General features: G+C 36.5%; 1 long non-coding RNA gene across 1 annotated transcript; it reads left to right on the top strand.

The window, feature by feature from the left end:
• The first annotated feature begins 15,028 nt into the window (after positions 1-15,028).
• Positions 15,029-25,526, top strand: LOC110922727. Its single transcript, XR_002583436.2, has 4 exons — positions 15,029-15,178; positions 15,734-15,790; positions 24,826-24,882; positions 25,383-25,526. It is a non-coding gene; the product is annotated as an uncharacterized LOC110922727 (long non-coding RNA).
• The last annotated feature ends 626 nt before the right edge of the window (positions 25,527-26,152 follow it).

Raw genomic sequence — 26,152 nt, forward strand, 5'->3', positions numbered from 1 at the left:
AACAAATGAGAGAGTAGTGCAGCGGAATTTAATGGAACCAAACTTTTCACAATCAAACAGAAGAAATGCTATCAATCATACATTTTCTAACACTGAATCAAATGATTAAATTTATTTTTAAACTCTGATTACAATGTGTGTATGATATGCAAACTCCCCCTCAGCCTGAGCTCAGTGTTTGTTCGTGCAGAAAGAAGATGGTGAATGAGCTAAACAGAACAGTACAGAGTACTGTTCTATTTATAGGCACTTGCAAACCACTGAGCATCAAAGCTGACGTCACCATGAAAGTGACATCTAACCTCCTAACAAACTCTAACCTCTGATCTATACAAACACTGCTATGCCAACTACTGATATTACATTTCAATGCATAAACTAAACATAAACTGCTGCTGCATCCTTCCACTGCTGTGAACCCAACAGTACTTGTCATGATCAGCAGTGCTTGAACCAAGGCAGTAGATCGAGCAGCAGAGCTTTAGCTCTTCTATTAGACTTTGTCTTGGTCAGCAGTTGTAGGTCAGCAGATTGCATGATCAGCAGATAGGAGGTCAGCAGATGTTGAAAACACTTTCAAGGGGAGAGACTTGCAACCAAACATCTGCTTATTCTGAATCTACTGCTGTGATCCAGTTTTGGCTTTTATTATCTGTTCCTTTGACGTAAAACTATTGTTAGGATCGGAGGCTCTCATGATTGTGTTTGTTTGTATAATTGAACAGTCAGAATATATGAAATGATATAAAGTGCAGCGGAAATGGATACAAACTTTGTAAACACAATCAAAGAAGAAAATAGTTTGATAAACAAATGCTTTTCATTAAGTTGAATGATTGAAATACAAAACAAATGATTACAGCATGTTTACAGAACTAAGCTCCCCCTCAGCCTGATATTCCAAGGTTGGTTGCACAAGATGAAAGGATTGGACTGAAGAAGAAGAAGAAGAATCCACTCAGTCAATCAAATGTAACAGTACACGGTACTGCTCTATTTATAGGCAAACCAAACCACTGAAGCATCTCAGCTGACGTCACCATGATAGTGACATCTAACAACCTAACAATCTACAAAAACTGTTCTATACAAACTACTGATGTTAACAACTGATTATAAGTAAAATACAAAACAAGAGATAACAACTGCTTCACATTCCACTGTTATAGCCTGAGCACTGATGTTGAACTTCAGTGCTTTCTTCAAAGGTGATCAGTCTTTGAATGAGCAGTGCTTGTGTCTTTCAGCAGTACTTAGAAAACAGCAGTAGATAGAGCAACAGTGTTTGTCTTCAGCAGTTCTTTAGAGTTTCATCAGTGTTTGGTTCATCAGTTGTTGTAGTGAGCAGTACTTAAGATCCATCAGCTGTTAGAATACCACTGTCAAGGGGAAAGCAAAGTGTAGGCTGCTGCTTATTGTTAGTCCACTGATGTGATCCGGTTTTGGCTTTACATTATATGTTCCTCTGGTAGGGTTCAATCCCAACAATCTCCCCCTGGAACAGATAATGCCAAAACCCTTCATTATTCAGGACCTTTATTTCTCACCAAAAGTTCCTTAGCTTGTCTTTTAAATTCAGCTTCAAATTCTGAATCTATACAAACTACTGTTGAAACAACTGGTGCTTCAACCGCTGTTGTCATTACAACTACTGATGTATCAGCAGATGTCTTCTGCTTTTGAGCAGGGGTTATGATGGCAGTTGTTTGAGTGGTGATAAGTGGCTCACTAACAGCAGTTGAAACAACTGGTGTTTCAACATTGTTGCCATTACAACAGATGTTATAACATCTGTTGTCTTCTGCTTTTTGGCAGGGGGTGATGATGGTTTGATTGTTTTTTTATGGTGATGGTGGTTTTTGTGCTGTAGACACAGATGGTGGTGGAACAGTAGTTGTGGTGGTGTGTGGTGATGTGGTGTGTGTTGATACTGCAATTTTGGTTTGGCTACTTTCTGGCTCAACATATATACCATCATCAATTCCCTTTTTCTTCCACTTAATCTTCTCCCCCTTTTTGGCATTATCTGAGAAGGGTTCGTTCATGAAGAGAACAGTGGAGGGAACTTTTCCAGAGGCACTTTGAATGTGAGCCTTTATAGCTTTTATATCTGCCTGAGTATCCTTGAATCTTGATTCCACCATATTTGTTAGCTTTTGAACATGTGTGGCATGCTGCTGATTTGCCATCTGCTTTTGTCTTTCCAGCAGTGGTTGAAAAAGATTCCATAACTCATTTGCAGCAGGTGCTTGTTGAGCAGGTGCTTGAGCAGGAGGAGCAGTGGATTGGGCTTTCTGAGCTTTTAACAGCTGCTGCACCATATCTTTTATTTCAGCAACTGAGGTTTCAAGGTTTTCAACCCTGCCCGTCAATTCCTGATATCTTGAATCATCACCTGAATTAACAGGATCATTTGAATCCCCACCAGCAGTGGTTTACCAATGAATGACTTAGGAACAGAGTCCCAAAAGTCAGCCATTGATGCCCCTTGTTCTTGGTACTGGGGACTTCTTTGTTCAGCACTTGATAACCGTTTGATGTTGCCAGTGGTCAAAACAAACTCACTGGTGGTTCTTAGTGGTGCTATAGAAGAAATTGCCTTCAAGGGAGTCTTACTAATGAAACCACTGCCCAAGTGTAAACTTGTAGATTCAACACTTGTAGTGGCTGCTCCACTTGAACTACTGACAGGAATTACTTGTAATTCCTGCAGTGTAACCTCCTCAATTGTTGCTGGGATAACAGAGATATCAACATCAGACCCAGTCACTTGTGGGAGTATACTCTCAGTGATAGGTGATTGAGAGGAACTGATTTGTGTCTGAGTAATAGCATATGTATGCAACAAAGGTTTTATTGATTGTGGGAATGTGATGGGTGAGGGTAAAGGGGTTGAAAGAGACATGTCCCTAGGATTAGGACTGTGGAAGATGGATCCGAGTGGATCCAGAGCTTCATATTGTGGTGTCCCTGTGGATACAACCTGATCCTTTTGTGAGGATGCAGGAGGAGTTTGAGGCTGGGGTTGAGATCTTTCTTCCAACTGCTGTGAGGAAGTAGCAGCAGTGGTTATTTGTGACTTTTGTGCTGTCACTGGCATTGTCTCTGGGATCTCATCTTCCAGAGATGCCTTTGTTTTGGGTTTGGTGGGCTTTCTGGATATTTTCTTTTTGGTTCTTTTTGTGGTGGCAGGTGTGGGTTTCAAAACAGTGGGTGTGCTGCTTTGATCACCTGGAGCAGTGGGCTCAGCAGCAGATACCTGAGGAGCAGTTTCATCTGCTAAATTCTGCTCAGGCACCTCTGCTTTTGTTTTTATTGGTGCCAACATTCTTGAGAATGTTTCAGGTGTTAAGCAGTTTATTTTAAAAGAGGCACCTTGTTTGGGCAAATCTGCTTCTTTCTCTACAAATTTTTGTTCAAAATAGTAGCTTAAAAATCTTGGAAAGAGCAGAAATGCCTTATTATCAACGTTTTTTACCAAATCATCAAATATTTCCTAGGAGTAATTAAAGTTTTTATTGTTTAAAATTGCATACCCCAGGCATTGAATTTTTGTTGGTATTTCATTAAAAGACGTTGTTTTATTAGAAACACACATTAACAGTGTGTGAAATAAAAATCTGGGTGCAGAAGGAAAATAATCTTTTCGTAAGGTATCCCTTTTAGGTTGCTCTGCATAGCCCCTGTTTATGAAATCCTTTTTCAACTTGTCTTTAGAAAATGAGGTTTTTCTTTTCAAATCATCGAGTTTAAAGATTTCAGAAATAGATTGTGTAGAGATTTGAACCTTCTTACCCTGTATCGAGGAGTTGATGGCTGTGATGATGTCTCCTTGTTTTTCAAGGGTGGCATTCTTCGAGAACTCTCTCTGGGTTTGAAGATAAATAGGAGCGTCTGCTGTTATCAAAGTTTTGTACTTTGAAGCAGATAAGATGTCAATGATGGAGTCGAAGGTGTTGTCAGTTGTGGGTTTTGTGAGTATACCCACATAGTTGTGTGGAGATTTGTAGCGAATCTCCGTGGTTTCAGCGGCCATTTGAGTGGCATCTGTTGTGGTGGAGGAAGATGATGGTTTTGATTTTGACTTCGATTTTGGTTTCGTCATTTTTGATGAAGAAGATCGAAGAAGGTTTTTGGAGTTATGAGAGGGAAACTGCTTTGTGAAGAGAATGTTTGGAATTCAATTCGACAGTGTGAGCCTCTGTTTGGGTTTAATCAGGGTTTTATTTTAGGGAAAAAGTGAATGCTGATGTGGCAGCGGTTATAATGATCTGAAAGCTAAAAACTGACCACGTGCCAACCCTTGATGGAATGGTAAATGTCACACCCCCAAATTTCCACGTGTCACCGGTGGGCCCGGTGGGGAGTATCGTGACGTAGTTGATATCATCATAGTCAAACAACACAACATATAAATGCACAGCGGAAGCAAAAGATATAGATTCATTTCAACTGAATAAATTGTAATGTTTAAGTATCACAAAACAGTCGAAACAGATCCACAGGAGGATCAAATAAAAAGGAAACTTTGTTCAAAAGACTTTGACATCTAAAGCTTGCGAGACTTGAGTAATGATGCCTGGAGTAGCCAGCCTATTACGTATAGTACCTGCACTTAGCCTTTTTGGAAAATACGTCAGTTTGCACTGGTAAATACAACTTAATGAGAACAACAAACTGCTCCCATGACATATTGTAGAGTGGGATCTTCCCAGCAGCTTGAATGAGAGACTTCCACCAAGCCAGTGCCTCTCCCTTGAATGATTGGGATACATACTTCACTATATCCCTTTCAGCACAACCGCTGATATCAACAACAGTGTCCATTTCATCTAACCAAATCATGCAATCAATTGCTCCTTTCTCCCCAGTGAAATCCCGGGGTTTGCAGGAAACAAAGTACTTATAAGTACAAGACTTGGTACGTGGCTCATCATCGAACACTATTCTCTTGGATGGAACACTATATTGGTTTGAGGAATGTTCGACATCCTCTTTCTTAGGTCCATCCTTCTTCGAGGGTGGCTTGCTATGAGCTTCTGAATGAGTCTTAGAAACAGACTTGGAGTGGGGTACCGAAGAGGTTCTACTATACGTCTCCCTAACCTCCTTGAATTGCTCCTTTACAGCTTTAGATACAGCTGTATCAATCAGTGTACGGAGCTCTCCCTTGGTTATATTAACCCTATCATCATCGTGGTTTTCCAAGGAATGAGTGTTCACTTCTTCCGACCTTGCCATGTAGCTTTAATTGCTACATAAAATCAAATGAGGATGAGGTTTATACGGAAGCTTATACGATTCTATCGTTTTAAACGGTTTATTAACTATAGTTTTTAATACACATTTTAGTTAACTATTCAGGATTTTTATCATAACCCTAAATTATATATAATAGCACAAAAGGCCTAGTCACGAAGACAGATTTAATTATTAAACCAGGATTTTATAGAATCAAGGTATTAAGGTTGAATCAAAGTTCATTACCTTTTCCTGACAGGGAGTTGCAGGCTACCACTGTTCTTAGTCCCAGAGGACGATAATTATAGCCCGTGAGCACTTCATCCTTAAGGGATGATTGTATAAATAAGGGAATTTAGAATAACCCTTTTTAGTAATGACTTATGTGATTTTATCGGATCACATTTTGTCAAGCATATAACATATCAAATGTTAATAAGGGTTGAATCTTTCGAATAGGTTTGACCATTTTGGCCATGTCTGCAATGACAATTAGGCTAGGTTTTACCCTTAAGATTCTTTTAATATTTAAATGCAGAGCAATCCTAATTTGAGATGTTAGCAAGGATCTGAATCTAATTAAGGAACTACCATCTTGGCCCTGCCTTAAGGTGACACATGGCTAGGTCTTGTCCTTTTAGATTTTGCCATTTTATCATAATGGTAGATCTTATAAAAGAAAGATATTATAATAGGAATGGTTGCCCTAAATGGGACTTCTAACTGAAATGACTTGCCCATGCAAGGACTAATCAGAAAAATAAGAAAGGAAACAAATAAGGGGAAATAAAACGAATTAGGATTAATCCTATGTTCTTTGTCTAGACTCAAGAATGTGCAATTGTGTAACTGAGATTAAACACAAAAGGCTAGTGTTTAATTCACTCAGTGTTGGCTCTGATACCAACCTGTCACACCCCCAAATTTCCACGTGTCACCGGTGGGCCCGGTGGGGAGTATCGTGACGTAGTTGATATCATCATAGTCAAACAACACAACATATAAATGCACAGCGGAAGCAAAAGATATAGATTCATTTCAACTGAATAAATTGTAATGTTTAAGTATCACAAAACAGTCGAAACAGGTCCATAGGCGGATCAAATAAAAAGGAAACTTTGTTCAATAGACTTTGACATCTAAAGCTTGCGAGACTTGAGTAATGATGCCTGGAGTAGCCAGCCTATTACGTATAGTACCTGCACTTAGCCTTTTTGGAAAATACGTCAGTTTGCACTGGTAAATACAACTTAACTGACTCATTTTGAAAATGTTTAGAAAATTGATTTGAATGCACTTAGGCAAAAATATATTTTATAACTTGGGACAATTATTCAAAATAATCTTGTATACAGTTTTACTCATTTGTCGTCCATTAGGGCCGGTTGCAAGGCCGGACTTAAGTTAACTGACACGCCACAGGTATAATGCCCACAAGGTTGATTCCTTACAGTGGGATACCAGTTTTTACATAATGCAACTGTCAGGTGTACGCCTACACCCCGTGCTTAGGTCGTGGCCATTTCTATGAATGATGCCAAGGATATCCGGGACATGGTCATTTAACCCCCAAGGGCCATACACCAAATAATACATATCAAACAGGTTATGTAAATACATCAATCACAATACGATTTAAATGACTACATACACCTGACCAAGCGGTACTTTTATAGTACCGTATCCCAAGCCCGTATAGGGAAAATAAGTTAAGAGTATTTACCTGAGCAATGTATAAATCAAATACAGCAAGTGCACGTATCTTTTACTGGGCTCCTAATCTGGAACGGAGGTTTTTAATAACCTATTAGAATCCTAACGGGTCTTTAATTAAGCTTAGACTTAGACCAGTTAGTTTTCAAAAGGAAGACACGGTCCATAACACATGATAAAGCGAAGACCGGTTTAGAATGTGATTTTGGCCCGACAAGCTTGCATACTTGTTTAATATGGGTAACTTAAAACACATTCTGGATTTTGAGACAAAAACGATATGGTTTGACCCGTTTTGGCTAATATATGCAAATTAATTACACACGCTGATCCGAACGCGAAAAGTGCGTAACGAGTAACCATAAGAGTCATATACAAGTTTCCTAAGTTAATATGCCTTAAATATGTTGTGACATCAGTAAGATATCTTCTATTATGCCCATAACGAATTTAGAACCAATTAATGCCCCACAAGGGTATTTTGGTCATTTAAAAGGTTATAAAAGAGTTTAAATATAATTCTGAGTTTTGGGTCTGATGTAATTAGTAAAAATACTTAATTTACTAGTTTATATCAGTAGGGTATAACCTATATGTGAAATTTATCATTTCTAACCATACTATGCTCCAAAAGGGCATTTTGGTAATTTCACTTAAGGTTTAAAGGTCAAATCTGGAAATCTGACTTCAAAATTTCTACTTACTGCTAAAGTATAGGAATTTACTTAAAACATCAGTAGGTATCAAGTCTTATATGTCTAATATGGTTTTAATACATACTTATGCGTTTAAAACGCTTAAAATGCTTAAAATGGCGATTTCGAGCTATTTTCGGGTTCTTAAAGGGAAGCTGATATTTTTTACTATTCCAGAAGGCTTGAAATACTCTATCCATCATATTAGATCAGTAGAAAAAAGTTTGGTTCCAAAAGGTTTGGTAAAACTCATTTTATGGCTTAAAAGGGCAAAACCGACAACTACCGATTTAAGCTTAGAACTCTAGGTTACGATCAGCCTAAAAATAAATAAAAATCTCCAAAAATCCCAAAATATTATTTTACATCCGCAGGTATAAAGTTTGGCATTAAAAATTGGGTTTAGATAGGCTATATGCTAATTATGCCTTTTAATTACTAAAAAGCAGTCCTTATTGAGCGTATTGTTAATTGGATGACGAAGACGTTATCATTTGCTGGCCGGCTTCAACTTATTAACTCGGTACTTTCATCTTTGCATATATATTGGGCCTCTGTTTTCATTATCCCCACTCGTGTTATCAATGAGCTAGAGAAAAGAATTCGTAGATTTTTGTGGAATGCGGGTTCGGAGGGTAAAATCCGTGCTAAAGTTGCCTGGAAAGATGTTTGTTTGCCTAAAGAAGAGGGGGGGTTGGGCATTAAATCCATTTCGGATGTGAATAAATCGCTCATGGTCAAACATATTTGGAGTATTATAAGTAAACGTGACTCTATTTGGGTGCAATGGATTCATGAGTACAAACTTAAAGGGAGGAATTTTTGGGAGGTTCCTTGTCGGGGTAGTATAAGTCGGGGATGGAGGAAAATTTTGTCCATTCGGAGTATTATGAGACCTTTCATCTGGTATTTGCTCAAAAGTGGTATGCAAGCAAATGTTTGGAGCGATAATTGGTGCCATGTAAGTCCATTGCGCTCATTTATTACTCCTCGTGCTATAGCAAATGCAGGTTTTAATTTGAAGTTGTCGGTTGCGGATGTAATTGATGCGAATGGGAATTGGAGATGGCCCCAAGCTTGGTTTGATTTGTTTCCGGTTCTAATAACTATTCAAACGCGTCAATTGGTTGAAAATGACTTTGATCGTTTGGTTTGGAAAGATTTGGATGGTAATGTTGGTGACTTTGAAGCAGCTCAAATATGGAACACGATTCGAAACAGGGATAACATTGCGAACTGGGCTCATATGGTTTGGTTCTCTCAATGTGTTCCTCGGCACTCTTTTCAAATGTGGCTGGTCATTAAGAACAAACTGAAGACTCAGGATCGATTAGCGGTTTGGGAAGCTGGGAGTGCAACAAATCTTAACCTTATGTGTTGCCCGTTGTGTAAAAATGGTAGAGATAGTCGAGATCACTTGTTTTTTCAATGTGCCTTTGCGAACAAAGTTTGGACAAATGTGAAGAGCATGGTGAATCTAGATAGTGTTGATAATACATGGCACTCCTTAATGGGTTGGATTGATCAATCTTCCAAGTCTAAGAAAGTGGATGATATCGTATGTAAACTGGTAATTGCTGCGGCTTCCTATTATATTTGGTAAGAGCGGAATAGTCGGCTTTTTAGCTCATCTCATTTGACGGAGACACAAGTTGCGGAGAGGATTAAAAGCTCGGTTCGTTTAAGACTAATGGGGTTCAAGTTTCGGCTAGAATCGGCTAGGAGGAGGATTTTCAGCATCTGGAAGATTAATGACAGCAACGATGATCATCCTGATCCGGGCTAGAAGTTTTGTTTAGTATAGAGTTTTCGGTCGTGTTGTTTGGCCGTGGTTGTGTCTAGGTCTTGATACGTTGTGTGGTTGTTTTTGTTTTGTTGGTTGTTTGATTATTCTTCTAGGCTTGGTATGCCAAGCCTAGTTGGTGTGTGCTTTGACACACCCTTGTTCTTATTGGTTCATTTAAAAAATTCATCGGGGTAACCCTTACCCAAAAAAAAAAGCTTTCTAATTACGCTATTGAGCGTAACTCTTAATCTAGACCTCAAACTGATGTCAAATTTTAGGTACAAGTTTATAAATCAGTACCAATGGTTTCTACTCTTTCATATTTTCAAAATTCATGTTTTAAGGTCATAAGGGCATAATAGTCAACATTTAGGCGATTAACGGAAACATGCATATAAATTGGATAACTAATGAACCAAGTTGTATAATCACAGAAGGTTATACTTATAGGTAACTTGGTCCTAGCAAAGCTCTAAGGCATTCCTAAATCACGCACAAACGGGTCAGAACTGAAAGTCAAAGCATAAGTCAAACTATGCGTCTTTCGGTCCCGAACCGAGCCTAAACTGAAAATTGTCGAGTTGAACATGTTTAGACATGTTCTTACATTAATTACCAAGTTATATTAATGTCAAAACAGGTTGCATAGCTTCTACATTGCTAATTATGCATTTATTTGAAATTTAGCTTTCTGTTGACTTTTTATAATCAAGTTTGACTCGACAATTGACCTAATTAGAGTGGGAATCAGAGGGTGACCTTTTAAAGATTTAATGCCCACATAATTACCAACTCATAGGTACTTTCAAATTAAATTTTGACTGGCGCAATTAAGATTAATGACGAAGTCAAATCTTAATTACGACGGTTTGACCAAACGCTAATAAACTAAGCAAAACTGGATTAAAAGAGGATAAGCATACTTACAATAGTCCTAAGCACGACTAATGACCACTAAGGATGAGCCTTGAGCTCCAGGAACCTCCAAGCAAAGAGTTGTGAAGTTCCAAATGAATGAGCAATCAAGAACCCAAGATCATGGCCCTTATATAGGCTTCTTTGATCATCAAGATCATGCCAAACAAGGCCTATGGATGATATGGGATCATTACAAGTGTCCCTAGGCCTTAATATACCAGCAAACAAGCCCATAGAATCAAAAACAACCATTTTAAGTCGGTTACAAAGCTTTAACAGCCAGTTGTCCTGATTTTCTGCATCTGGTAGTCCCAGGCAGCCCGCTTCAGGATTCATAAGATCTTACGCGGGCCGCGTGGCCCCTCTGATCCGGTTACAAAGTTTCAAAAATTGCAATTTTGGTCCCTGGTCCTTCCAAACTTGATTTTAAGGTGGTTTCTTGCACTATAAACCCCCAAACTTGACTTTTAAGAACCCCAAGTCATAAACCAACTTTGTTTAGTCCCCGGTTATTCATACGTTCACCGAAAAGTAGTAAATTTTGATATTGACGCTTTTAATCCCTCGCATACGAATATTGTCATAACTTTCTCATACTTAATCGAAACCTTGTGAAATTTTTATCACACATTCTAGTGAGTATAATTTATCATTACAAAGCTTCGGGTCTGCTAAAAGATCACTCAGAGGTATACTTTAAACATGTTGACACATTTAGCCCCTGCAGTTTGTAATTCCTCACTTTCTTTCACAATTAGCTTCGTATGATCCATGATTTATTCGTTTAAGGATATAAACATCATATAGGGTTATTGAAAGATATATTTATCCGTTGTTGACATTTTGAACCCTTATATTCACAAACTTTCCTTGTTTGTCAACTTTAGTCCTTCATACGTAATCTTTCACACGTTCAAAGCTTATGACACGTGTCAATACATTATTGGACATGAATTTTCGAGGTGTTACAGTAAATAATGGAGGACAGTTGTTTTGACAACCACTGATGGATCAAGCATCAGCAGTTACAACGGTAATGAAATGAAGCGGTGGGTGTATCAGTGGATGGAACAATGATTTTAAACATCAGTGTTTTTGCAAGAACAGAGGTTGACTATCAGCAGTGGACAGACTTTAGAGAGCAGATGTTGAAGCACAACAGCATTTAAGGTACAACAGTGGTTAAAGACAATAATGAGGATCATTTGTATAACAACTGTTTGTGCAACAGTGTTTTGACTTTTGACAAATAATTTTAGCATCTGCTTGTTCAGATGTAGGAATTGATTTTGTCTTGTGAAAGCACAATATCTTATCTAACATCTGTTGAGCACCAGAAATGCTATTCTTAACAAAATACATTTTAGATGTACATTATCAAGATTAAATTGCCAGCAGTCATCTATAGAAACTCTTGTTCAATGTTTTGCCAAAAGTCTATTATTCCAGACAGTGGTTTAGCATCCCAGATGATGAAGACATTTCTACTAAAGCTACTCATTTTGTGTCTAATTACTTGAACTAGAACATGAGTATCTCAGTAGTTCAAAATCAGTTTGCAATCAATTTTTGAATTGTGACAACCAAACTTGAGCTTAACATGACCTTGATATGTGTGCCATTTCCTTTTGATCAGATTTAAGGATAGTAATTTCACACAAAAATAAGGAAATTGCATCCTGACCAGAGATGAACTTTTACTATCAAAAATGAGTAAAATTACAAAATATATTTTGTAAAAGGTGATATATATATCTGGTTTTATTTAGAGAAAAATACCTTAAAAAAATTAAAGGAAGTTTTGAAAATCATCAAAAGGACCTGACAGCTTTTCAAATAAGTTCATGATCATGTCATTCTCAAGTTATTTTGACCATTGTTTGGGGTCATTTTCTTGACAATTGATTGTAATTCTTCTTTTAAGGACAATCACTGGAGATGCCATAGTTACCTGAACAATTCCTGTATTTGATGAAAGCACTTAGTTGCATGATGACTACTGTCTACCCAAACTTTGACCTCATAAGTGTTTTATGCTTATCCTCTTTTTCTTTTGGATTCAAAAGTTTTGAGATAACCACACTTGAGATTTGTTCATTTCCCTTTTCCCTTTTACCCTTTCCATTCACATGTTCACAAATACTCACTGGGAGATTTTATTTTGAACAAACTTAGTCCAGAATCATTTTGAAGTAATGTTTTGAGAGATCTGGCCACATTTGTACATGTTTTATTTGCAGATCTCACATTACGTATGAGTTGGACTGTTTTGACATCTTATTTTCTTAATGTGTTTTGGCAAAGTTGTTTTGGTCCATTTGAGGATTCTCAACTTGCCTTTGAGCACATAAGAAATTTTGACTAAAGCTTTATTTCCCTCTTTCTATGTCAGCAGAACACTAGTGTTTAGATGAACATAGGTTTTGTTGATCTGAGGTGCATACTTTAGTGTAAAATATGAAAACATCACAAATTTCATAACAACAGTTGAAATCAATTTTGAATGAAGATGAGCACACCATGGTTACCAGATAAGTTTTCAGATCTGGAAACTATGAGTGATTTGTGCATGACATCATCAGTTGTATGAGATTTGTGAATCTTATGACATCTTGGTTGTTTTACAGAGCTTTTGAGTCATCATTTTGAACATGATTTCTCGTTACTCTGTTTTGCAACTAAAATACGACCAATCTTAGTATCAATGAATTATGACCTAAACTGTTATGTCAAATTGATTGTTAGATCGAATTTGACTGTCCAGGCTCTGATACCACTTGTTAGGATTGGAGGCTCTCATGATTGTGTTTGTTTGTATAAATTGAACAGTCAGAATATATGAAATGATATAAAGTGCAGCGGAAATGGATACAAACTTTGTAAACACAATCAAAGAAGAAAATAGTTTGATAAACAAATGCTTTTCATTAAGTTGACTGATTGAAATACAAAACAAATGATTACAGCATGTTTACAGAACTAAGCTCCCCCTCAGCCTGATATTCCAAGGTTGGTTGCACAAGATGAAAGGATTGGACTGAAGAAGAAGAAGAATCCACTCAGTCAATCAAATGTAACAGTACAGGGTACTGCTCCATTTATAGGCAAACCAAACCACTGAAGCATCTCAGCTGACGTCACCATGATAGTGACATCTAACAACCTAACAATCTACAAAAACTGTTCTATACAAACTACTGATGTTAACAACTGATTATAAGTAAAATACAAAACAAGAGATAACAACTGCTTCACATTCCACTGTTATAGCCTGAGCACTGATGTTGAACTTCAGTGCTTTCTTCAAAGGTGATCAGTCTTTGAATGAGCAGTGCTTGTGTCTTTCAGCAGTACTTAGAAAACAGCAGTAGATAGAGCAACAGTGTTTGTCTTCAGCAGTTCTTTAGAGTTTCATCAGTGTTTGGTTCATCAGTTGTTGTAGTGAGCAGTACTTAAGATCCATCATCTGTTAGAATACCACTGTCAAGGGGAAAGCAAAGTGTAGGCTGCTGCTTATTGTTAGTCCACTGATGTGATCCTTTTTTGGCTTTACATTATCTGTTCCTCTGGTAGGGTTCAATCCCAACATTTGAGGTACAATGTTGGGTAATTTCCTTAGTATTACAATTGCTGGAGGGAATGACGTATGTATGACGACTATGGAATGTGATAACAAGTATAGCTGGGTATGACACCTCGAATGTAATGTGAGTTGCTTAAATGTAAGTATTGATTACACGATCATATTGATAGCATGATTAAAGACTCATGTTGGACATTGTATCCTTGGGATAGACGGTAAAGAGGTTAGAGCAGGATAGTATGTATACGATTTGTATAAATGTATACATTAAGTTGTGGTTAACCATGCAGTTATGATAGATTATCAGTGGAAGAAATAATAGTCTTGGGTAAAGATTATACGAAGGTATTGCAAGAAAAGTACGAAAAGAACTATCAAGCAAATGACATGAAAAAAATTTTGCTTGATATTGGCCTTGGAGGATGGGGAGTATGTAGAGACTAAATAGTTAGAAACTATTGAATGATGTTTGATTTGTGAATTAATATGAATGAATAAGAATGAACAAGTATGAATATTATGATAATTATTTCCCCTAAGTAGATGTTAGAGGTATGCGGGAATGAATAATCTGTCAGATAAGTTTTAAGAAATCAACTTGAACAAATGAACGATGATCATGGAATAATGTAATAGGATAGCATAGCATTGAATCATGCAAGATTGATTTACCAAGTGTATTAGACAAGTTTTAGAGTAATAATGACCGATTCAACATGATGGATGATCAAATGAAAGCATGTTGTCGAAATTCGAGGTATGTAATTACGAAGGGATACAGGTAGACCTGTCAGAAGGTATGTAATCAGGTTTCGGGGACGAAACCTTCTTTAAGGGGGGTAGACTTGTAACACCCCAAATTTCGTATGACATGATATAATAATTTAATCCTAATATTTTAATAGTAAGGAGTGGTAAATATAGATTTTTACCACTTTGAAAGTCCTATAAATAATAATAAGTTAAAACCCCTTATGTAGTTGAAAGTAACTAAGTTAGTATGGGAAATAACCATTGAACACCCTTTAATAGACAAGGGACTAAAAGTGTAATTTTACAATAAAACTTGATAAAAAAAAGAAGCCAGTATTTGCTCCTGGCTGTGTGCGATCGAGAAGGATAGGGCAGGGGAGACTTTCCCCTCAAAACCCTAGCAAATTATCACCAAATTGAGAGGCTTAAAGGCTGAAATTGTTATGCATGGGCTAGGAACTTTGATTACTTAAGTGTTCTTGACATCAAGTAAGTATAATTTCATGATTTGGTAAAGTTTGATGAAGTGGTTTATGTGTAAGTGTGATTTTCTATGAAATCAGACATGAATGTAAGATGACATGAACATGTAGGAGTTGAAATTATGCTTGAATTTATCTATGATGATGAATTAGGGTAAAACCTACTTGTATGTCAAAAGATGATTAAACTTTTGTGAAATTCTACATGCTAATTAGATTAATGTTGATGATATTTTGATGTATAGATGATTTAGAACGATATGTATATGGTTAGGGTTGCAAATTATGAAGTTGGAAATACTTATGTTAATCAATAGATGAACTATGGAAAAATATGCTTTAAGTGCCTATACTTTATGTTCTGTAATTAGTATGCACGCCATGTATTCGATGAAATGCCTTAGAATGATTTAGTTGCGCCTTGACATCAATTCTTGTTAAAATGATGTTATGAAATGGAAACGAATGTATGCTTAGTCGTTCAACGCCATGTTGAATAAGTAAAATGCATATGTGATATAAAGCATACAAAAAGCTAAAAGTGTAAAGTTATGTTATATAGGCACGAAGAAAGAAGAAAGCGCGAGTCATTCGAAGTCACAAGCAACGCAAGACCACGGTAAGTTCATATGAACTTCATTTATCTTTTATGTAGATTTTACAAATGGTAGTTCTAGAATTAAAGCCTTAGTGTAAAGTGTATGGTGGTTCATGTTAAAAATTGTGATAAGTAATGTATCGAAAGATGAATAGAGATGCAATGTCAATGGTCATGAATGATTCGCTTCAAGCGGGTCAAAATGTTGGAAAGTGTAATTTTGGAATGGTTTATGTAAAGACTTGTTGATAACGGGTCGAATTGAAGAAAAAGTGTTTAAGATATGGCGTAGGTATCGACCCATTATGTAGGGGTTGATAAGTTTATATGTTGAATGTTTTCGAAAGAAATGTAAAAGAGCATAAAGAAATTTATGTTAGAATTGAAAAGAATGATTTACTATAAGGATGTTGACAAGGTGATGAATTTTATAAACGGGTCGAATAATGACAAGAAAATGAAAGTCTTGAATTTTGTTTGGCTAATAGAACTAATAAATGTATTGGTGTTTTGAATGATAGGTATATCCCACTCATGATGATGCGAGCTCGGATCGGACACACCACACTACATCGCCCTTTATGCGCTTCCAGTTAAAGTCGTCTTTTGTAAATGGGTCAAAACTCTTTCATAATGTAAATATTAAATTTATGTCTTTTGAAGTGTGTCATAGAACTTAGTTTGAATGATGATTGTTAAAAACAGGGAATTGTTTATAGTACGAACGGGTCATGCCTAATTTTTGTAAAATTAATATGTCATTATCATTATTTTCGAATGTGAAAAAGTGGGCGTTACAAGTTGGTATCAGAGCCTAGGTTTGAGAGATTCGAGCACATTAGAGTGCTCGGACTCAAACCGAAAGCTCGCAAGAAAGGGTGTGTTCGCTCCAAGACGCAAGAAAAGGTAATATTATTTTTTTTATTATTTTATTTTAAAGAATTCTTTAGTAAATTATGATATGAATTGGTGACGTTATGGAAAGACTAAAAAGAAATGAAAACTTAGGGATGTTAGTATAATGTGTAATTAGAACTCCCGGGGACTGGCTTTGTTGAAATCGTATTCGAAAGCGGATCAAAGTGGCTGCAAGTAAGAAATTCAGCCAACAAACACTGGGCTCTACCGTAGCTTACGATAGCCGCCGTAAGCTACGGTAGGAACTGAAAACATATGTGCACCGTATGGCAGTTAAGGATCACCGTAGCATTTCATTCAACACCGTAAGCTATGGTAGTCACTGTAGCTTACGGTGACTCTTCACGCCCCGCGTAATAGACCAGCCAAGGCTGTCGCGGCCGCTAGGGACCTTGACGCTGGTAAATTGGTTATTGTTGCTGATTTGATTATGGGGTTTGTTTTAATTGGTTTTAAAGACCACATAACTAACGTTTAAGGTGATTTGATAGTACAAATAATGAGGGAAAGTGTATATATATATATATGAAGGTAGAGAAGGTAAATCGTTATGATCAAAGATTATGATCTACACGATACAACTTGATCGTCAATGACGATAATGGATCAAGTATAAATTGTAAATGGAATGTAGTGTAATAACATGAGTTTAAATATGATGAAAAGAAATTTAGTGAACGAGATGAATGTTTTTTTTTGTAAATGGCGGAAAATGTAAACGTGAATGATAATGAGACCATGAATATAAGTTGGCTAACACGAAGGTTATTAGTTAACAGAAAGAAGGAATAAGAAGTAAGTGTAAGAATGAATGTATGTTTTGATTAACATGTCTAGAATGTTCGTAATGAAGGATAGTATGGTTTTATGACCTACGGAAATGAATTATTGAAGGCAAATAACGTATGAATGATAAAGAAAAGAATGATACGGTATCTAATAAAGTATGTAATTGTAGATAACGGGTGCAGTGAGTGTAAATGATGATGATAATGGTATGTGGTGTGGTCACGAAGTGACCCTTATCACCGAGAATGATGAATGGTATACGGTATGGTCACGAAGTGACCATTAACACCGAGAATGATGAATGGTATACGGTGTGGTCACGAAGTGACTGTAAACACCGGGGATGATGAATGGTATACGGTGTGGTCACGAAGTGACCGTAAACACCAGGGATGATGAACGGTATGCGATGTGAGCATGAAGTAGCCGTTGGTACGGTCACTAAGTGGCTATTAACACCCGGAATTATGAAATAAAAACATGATAACCATAACTAAAAGGACAGAGGTCAATAAGATGTAAGCATGATGGCATGAAGTAGCATGTAATGACGTGAAAATATATATATAAATTTACGAATGTGTAATAAGTAAGAGAATGAAAGTCATTGAATTATGTTAGGCATATTAACATATTTCCTAAATTATGTTGAAGAATATTTCTTGAAGCAAAACCAATAGTTTCGTTAAGTCTCCAAAAGTGCAACCCATGATAAATAGGATCGCCTAAATGTCAACCGGGTCATGTCGAAATGTTTCGAAACAAGAACGTATATGATTGAAAGGTTGTGAAGGAAATTCTAGTTAGGTTTATCAACCCTATAATGAGATATATGTGGTGAGGCCATAAAGGATCGTTAACACCTGGCATAAAAGAAAGGAAAGTATAAAAAATTAAAATGTTAGAATGTAATGAACATAACCAAAGCATAACTTTTAATAAGGATCTCGAATGATATAGTAGATGGTTGGTGAAAAACCAAGAGAGTTGTTAATAAAATAGGTTCCGAGTAACGGACGGTGCGAGAAAGTAAGCAAGAAGGATGAGGGATTCTATTCCCCCATGAACGAAAGGCATGCATGATGTGGACTATCGTGACCGATGTTGATGATGATGCCTAAGTGGGATGAAAGTTATTGAAATATGATTAAGAATGCATCAATGTAACTTAAGATGACATGGAAAGTATATGAAGTAATGAATGTAGAAAATACATAAGGTAGATGACGGACGAAGGAAATACAAGCGATAACAAATGACACGGTAGGAAGGAATAAAAGCAATGATTACGGAAGAGGATGGTATGGTCCTAGAATGTAAAGAAAGGTAAGAATGATAATTACGATTAAGCTTAGTAAATATTGAACATGAAAGGATGATGGAATTCCGAGTATGATATGATCTTAAGGAAGAAAATTTTGTCAAACAAAAGTACAGATTAGTAGGGATATGTTGATAGTTAATCGTTGTAGACCTAAACGTGATATACAAATAAGAATAAAACATACGACAAATGTGGTAACATATAATGGTGTAAGAAATTATATATATATACATAGGAAGATGTTGAGATAATAAGATTATGATGAGAGAAGTATGCTCCGAACACGTTACGTATTAAGCATGTGATGATCGACTTATGAGGACTAAAAAAATAATGGGCTAAGACCTAGGTGGATGATTTAAGCACTAACGAGAATAGAGGTTTTTACAAGAAATGGTAAAATGAAAACAACTATATCTGTAACCAGTAAGGAAGTACAAATGTGCGAATTAGTCCACACTGTAGTAATGGATTAACCAGCAACTAATAGTAACAGAGTTACTAAATGTTTGAGGCCAGTATATGTATAGGTATATATATACACACACAAATAATAGCAGTCAAAGTTTTTACGTCACATTAGAGGGTGACTAGGAAGAATGATGATGTAAATAATAAAGGAATCAGCTAGTAGCCTCATGGTGGGCATTATTGATTCAAACAACATAGCGAAGGAACAATGTATGGTTAGTAAATTGGAAGGCAGAAGTAAATGACTCATAATGCTAGTAAGTAAATTATAATCTTCATATCAATATAGGAAATAATGACGGCTCTAAATTTTGTTTATTGTAGAGTAAGATTATTAGATGTCTTAAAAATGTCATGATGGAAAGAAAGTAAGAGTCGATTCGCATTACGGAAAGTGGGTAGTAGAAAGAAAAGAAAGGTGAGGAACTGTTACGCACTTAGTATGCTAAATTTAGAATAATTAGAAAGAAGTGTATGGAAAATGTGAAAAGTTAACGTCGAAGGAAGCTGGGATGAAAATATAAGAATGCATAACTGTTAGGGGTGGAATGTTACATAAAGAGGGGTTGAATGGAATGTAAAATATAATGAATGGTTGTGCCAAGTTTTATGTAACTCATACGAGAAATTGAGTGGCATATGTAATAAGCTTATTGTGACAACCCTCAAAATCCTATGTATTCCGTACAATTTATTATTGATAATTAAAGTGTTTGACGACTGTGTGGAATTACTTAACTGCTCTCTGATTACTGTGATATACTTACATGTGTTTGTTAACGTACTTGGCTTGTGCAGAAAACTTGACTAAATGGTCCTGAATATTTTCCTATGTGTTAGGAATTAATTGTGTTACAAAAATATATGTATAAGACGCCTTACGGAATAATTAAACACTTTAACGAACCGGTATCTAACCGAACAACCGGACATTACCCAGGACACCAAAATATTGCTAGAAACATTGTTTAATTATTTCTTGGCTAGTTATGGTCCCCGAACACCATAACACCCACTAGAATATCTACTAATTAACACTAGTAACCTTATACTTGAAATTGAACTAATATTTACCAACTTACCATCACAATTTACAAATAACCCCCCCCCCATGCCCATTTACGGTCACCATGGACCCACCCCATATCTCACTAGATTTCCTTTATATTTTATTTGATATCTTGCTTGATTGAGTAGCCATGATATTGTGTAAGAGATTATAAGTATGGTGACTTAGATACTAGATCATTTCATATCTCATATCATATCTTTACAAGATTCACCAAATCCACCACCTTACCTCCCAAGATTTGATCACTATATTTTATTTGATCTTTGCTTGTGATCTTGGACATAATATTTGAGAATCATTATAAGTATGGTAGGATGATATGCAAGATCATTTGATATCTTCACAAGTTCACACCCATCTCCCTCATACATCTCTCTCTCCCTCCTCTCGGCCACCCACAACCGGCCACCATACACCACCCACACACCACCCACTTTCTTGCAACTTCAATCCAATCCAAGGTGATATCAAGGTGCTAGGAGGTGAAGTAGGAAGCCCGGTGTGCTTGGAACTCGAAGGACCTCTCTTGTGTGCTATTATCCTCCACATTTCCGACTTGTTTCTTCCCTAGCCTTGTGCTAGTAGTAAGACACTCTAACACTCTTGATCTACATATTTATGATGGTTAATAGATGATTAATGGTTAAAAACTTATGAAACTCTAAAAGAACTTACATTAGTCTTGGATAAAAGATGAATAAGATGAATAAAGGGACGATAGGTGTGTAAATCATGTAGATCTTGTGTGATTATGATTATTGGTGGATTATTTGATGTTTTGCTGATTATTATTGATGTGTGATGTTGTTGTGATCACTAAACATGATTAACGGAATCAATCGAACACAAGTTAGTAAGTTGGAAAGTGAAAACAGAATCTGTCCAAGTTTTACAGCCAACTTCAGTTGGCTGTAAACAGGTCATAAACTCAACGAAAAACTAATATTTCGAGTCTAAAATGTGATATTAGGAAATACGGTTCTAATGGCACCGGAATCATAATTTTTGGACTCCGTTTACTATTTTAAAAGCGTCTTTTCGTAACAGCAGCTAGAGCTGCAATTTTTCTGCTGAAAAAGTGCGTCTTGTTTTCTGTTATAACTTGTAATCTGTGTGGAGTCTGATCACGAAATTTATACCATAGTTGACCACCGATGTAGTTGTAATTACCCCACTAGAATTTCGTGAATTTGACACTCGATGAATTTTACATAAATTATCTCGTGGGTTGTGGTCAGAAAAATATAAATCTGAGTTCAGTCCGGAAAATGAATTTTTATAAAATATTGGTAATGAACCGGACCCCGATATTCTTACACAATAAAATTTGGAACGTTTAAGACATTTTGTAAAAATTTGGGAATTTTTAGAATAATTTAACTATTTTATTTAAATGTCCGAAAACAGCCGGTTTTGAATATTAATGCTGAATTGATATAAGTTGTGACTTGCGTGTCTAAATGTCGAGTATGCTATCTGTGAATGATCTAACATGTTGTATGTGTTACGTGCACTATCGTATGTATACTTATGAGTGGGGAATGGATGGGAAGTATATATATACGGGCATAAACAGTTAAAGTAATGCATGCTATGTGATAGATACGTGTAGGAACTTTGTGCTCTATTTGTAAGACACTAAATGACTAACTGTAAATCATACTAGGACGTGATTGACCGACCTTGACTATTAGCGATATTTGAGAATCTAACCGAGCAAACCGAGGTGAGTTCACACTTTTCTACAAAGCATGGTAATTTCCCGGTGGGAATGGGAATGGGTACAGGAATAGGGATTCCTCGTCCTTTGAGACGTGTTCAGGAATGTAAATTCCTCGTCCTGTTGGGACGTGTTAGACTTACTGGACTAGAACTCTATCTGCGAAGTCCCTCCCTTTTTGTATCGACTTAATCGCCGAGGCTATGGCGAGCGGGTCATTAGTTAATAGCGCTATTAGGTTTAACAAACCTCACACCGTGCCAGTCGGACGGGCGTGTACTAATGGACTATGGCACATCGGTGGTGATAGAACACCGACGCTAGGGCACAATTGATTTTTGTTAGTAGTCGATATGATAAACGAGTCTGGTAGTTTAAAATACTGGGGTAGCTCCCCACGGCCAAAGTGCCGGGCTGGATAGCCAGGGAAGGTGGACATGGGATGGTTAACTAATAAACGTTTTCGAACTATGGGGTAACCCCCACGGCTGGATAGCAGAATGAGATTAAACTATGTTTTTGGAAACAACTCTAAAATGGACAACCAACCGTGAACTCACTCAACTATGTTGTTGACTCGTTATTACATGCTTTGCAGGTCATTAGATGCTATGGAGCTTGCATATGGAGGTGGTCGTTGTGGGATGCGAACTGATATGTCCCGTATTTAATAAATAAACTTTATGAACTTATTAAACCTACGTTTTGGACTTTAAACTTATGAACTATGGACTTATGTTTTGAACTTATGTTTTATGCTTCCGCTGTTAACCTAAAAACGGTTTACTTCCTTTTGGTTACCAATCGTATTGTGTTTGGTTTTATTTACTTAATTATGTTGTTCAATATGATTGGTGGCTCGATCCTGGTCACGTCACGCCTCCAAGCGGTGATACTCCGCAGGGTGGATTTTGGGGGTGTGACACTTATAGTTTCGTATGTAGCGGAACGTAGGTTGATAGGAATTAAACCTTTGAGGTACAATGTTGGGTAATTTCCTTAGTATTACAATTGCTGGAGGGAATGACGTATGTATGACGACTATGGAATGTGATGACAAGTATAGCTGGGTATGACACCTCGAATGTAATGTGAGGTGCTTAAATGTAAGTATTGATTACAAGATCATATTGATAGCATGATTAAAGACTCATGTTGGACCTTGTATCCTAGGGATAGACGGTAAAGAGGTTAGAGCAGGATAGTATGTATACGATTTGTATAAATGTATACATTAAGTTGTGGTTAACCATGCAGTTATGATAGATTATCAGTGGAAGAAATAATAGTCTTGGGTAAAGATTATACGAAGGTATTGCAAGAAAAGTACGAAAAGAACTATCAAGCAAATAACATGAAAGAAATTTTGCTTGATATTGGCCTTGAAGGATAGGGAGTGTGTAGAGACTAAATAGTTAGAAACTATTGAATGATGTTTGATTTGTGAATTAATATGAATGAATAAGAATGAACAAGTATGAATATTATGATAATTATTTCCCCTAAGTAGATGTTAGAGGTATGCGGGAATGAATAATCTGTCAGATAAGTTTTAAGAAATCAACTTGAACAAATGAACGATGATCATGGAATAATGTAATAGGATAGCATAGCATTGAATCATGCAAGATTGATTTACCAAGTGTATTAGACAAGTTTTAGAGTAATAATGACCGATTCAACATGATGGATGATCAAATGAAAGCATGTTGTCGAAATTCGAGGTATGTAATTACGAAGGGATACAGGTAGACCTGTCAGAAGGTATGTAATCAGGTTTCGGGGACGAAACCTTCTTTAAGGGGGGTAGACTTGTAACACCCCAAATTTCGTATGACATGATATAATAATTTAATTCTAATATTTTAATAGTAAGGAGTGGTAAATATAGATTTTTACCACTTTGAAAGTCCTATAAATAATAATAAGTTAAAACCCCTTATGTAGTTGAAAGTAACTAAGTTAGTATGGGAAATAACCATTGAACACCCTTTAATAGACAAGGGACTAAAAGTGTAATTTTACAATAAAACTTGATAAAAAAAGAAGCCAGTATTTGCTCCTGGCTGTGTGCGATCGAGAAGGATAGGGCAGGGGAGACTTTCCCCTCAAAACCTAGCAAATTATCACCAAATTGAGAGGCTTAAAGGCTGAAATTGTTATGCATGGGCTAGGAACTTTGATTACTTAAGTGTTCTTGACATCAAGTAAGTATAATTTCATGATTTGGTAAAGTTTGATGAAGTGGTTTATGTGTAAGTGTGATTTTCTATGAAATCAGACATGAATGTAAGATGACATGAACATGTAGGAGTTGAAATTATGCTTGAATTTATCTATGATGATGAATTAGGGTAAAACCTACTTGTATGTCAAAAGATGATTAAACTTTTGTGAAATTCTACATGCTAATTAGATTAATGTTGATGATATTTTGATGCATAGATGATTTAGAACGATATGTATATGGTTAGGGTTGCAAATTATGAAGTTGGAAATACTTATGTTAATCAATAGATGAACTATGGAAAAATATGCTTTAAGTGCCTATACTTTATGTTTTGTAATTAGTATGCACGCCATGTGTTCGATGAAATGCCTTAGAATGATTTAGTTGCGCCTTGACATCAATTCTTGTTAAAATGATGTTATGAAATGGAAACGAATGTATGCTTAGTCGTTCAACGCCATGTTGAATAAGTAAAATGCATATGTGATATAAAGCATACAAAAAGCTAAAAGTGTAAAGTTATGTTATATAGGCACGAAGAAAGAAGAAAGCGCGAGTCATTCGAAGTCACAAGCAACGCAAGACCACGGTAAGTTCATATGAACTTCATTTATCTTTTATGTAGATTTTACAAATGGTAGTTCTAGAATTAAAGCCTTAGTGTAAAGTGTATGGTGGTTCATGTTAAAAATTGTGATAAGTAATGTATCGAAAGATGAATAGAGATGCAATGTCAATGGTCATGAATGATTCGCTTCAAGCGGGTCAAAATGTTGGAAAGTGTAATTTTGGAATGGTTTATGTAAAGACTTGTTGATAACGGGTCGAATTGAAGAAAAAGTGTTTAAGATATGGCGTAGGTATCGACCCATTATGTAGGGGTTGATAAGTTTATATGTTGAATGTTTTCGAAAGAAATGTAAAAGAGCATAAAGAAATTTATGTTAGAATTGAAAAGAATGATTTACTATAAGGATGTTGACAAGGTGATGAATTTTATAAACGGGTCGAATAATGACAAGAAAATGAAAGTCTTGAATTTTGTTTGGCTAATAGAACTAATAAATGTATTGGTGTTTTGAATGATAGGTATATCCCACTCATGATGATGCGAGCTCGGATCGGACACACCACACTACATCGCCCTTTATGCGCTTCCGGTTAAAGTCGTCTTTTGTAAATGGGTCAAAACTCTTTCATAATGTAAATATTAAATTTATGTCTTTTGAAGTGTGTCATAGAACTTAGTTTGAATGATGATTGTTAAAAACAGGGAATTGTTTATAGTACGAACAGGTCATGCCCAATTTTTTGTAAAATTAATATGTCATTATCGTTATTTTCGAATGTGAAAAAGTGGGCGTTACACCTTAATAACCGAATTCGATGGTTTGAAGATGAGGGATACCGGAACGATTGATGAGTACGCCTCAAAGTTGTCGTCTATGGCTTCTAAAGCGTCCACACTAGGAGAAAAGATTGAAGAACGAAAAATGGTCAAGAAATTATTCACTAGTTTGCCAAGGCGTTTTATTCACATTGTGGCCTCGCTTGAACAAGTTTTGGACTTGAAAACGGTCGGGAATGAAGATGTGGTTGGTAGACTAAAAGCTTATGAAGAGAGGATCAAAGAAGAAGATAACGCACACGACAATTCGGGTAAGTTAATGCTTTCTCAATCTGAATCTTCTTCTAGCCGTGGACGTGATTCTAGTAGGGGTCGAGGTCGAGGATCTCACTCATCACGAGGGCGTGGCCGTGGTCGGGATAACACCCAAAACCGTGGTAAAAAAAGAATATAAGACCCGAGACAACGGAAAGCAAAAGGATAAAAAGCGTGATTTATCGGGAATAAAGTG

The sequence above is a fragment of the Helianthus annuus genome, chromosome 17, assembly GCF_002127325.2.
Source record: "Helianthus annuus cultivar XRQ/B chromosome 17, HanXRQr2.0-SUNRISE, whole genome shotgun sequence".
NCBI classification, from domain to species: domain Eukaryota; kingdom Viridiplantae; phylum Streptophyta; class Magnoliopsida; order Asterales; family Asteraceae; genus Helianthus; species Helianthus annuus.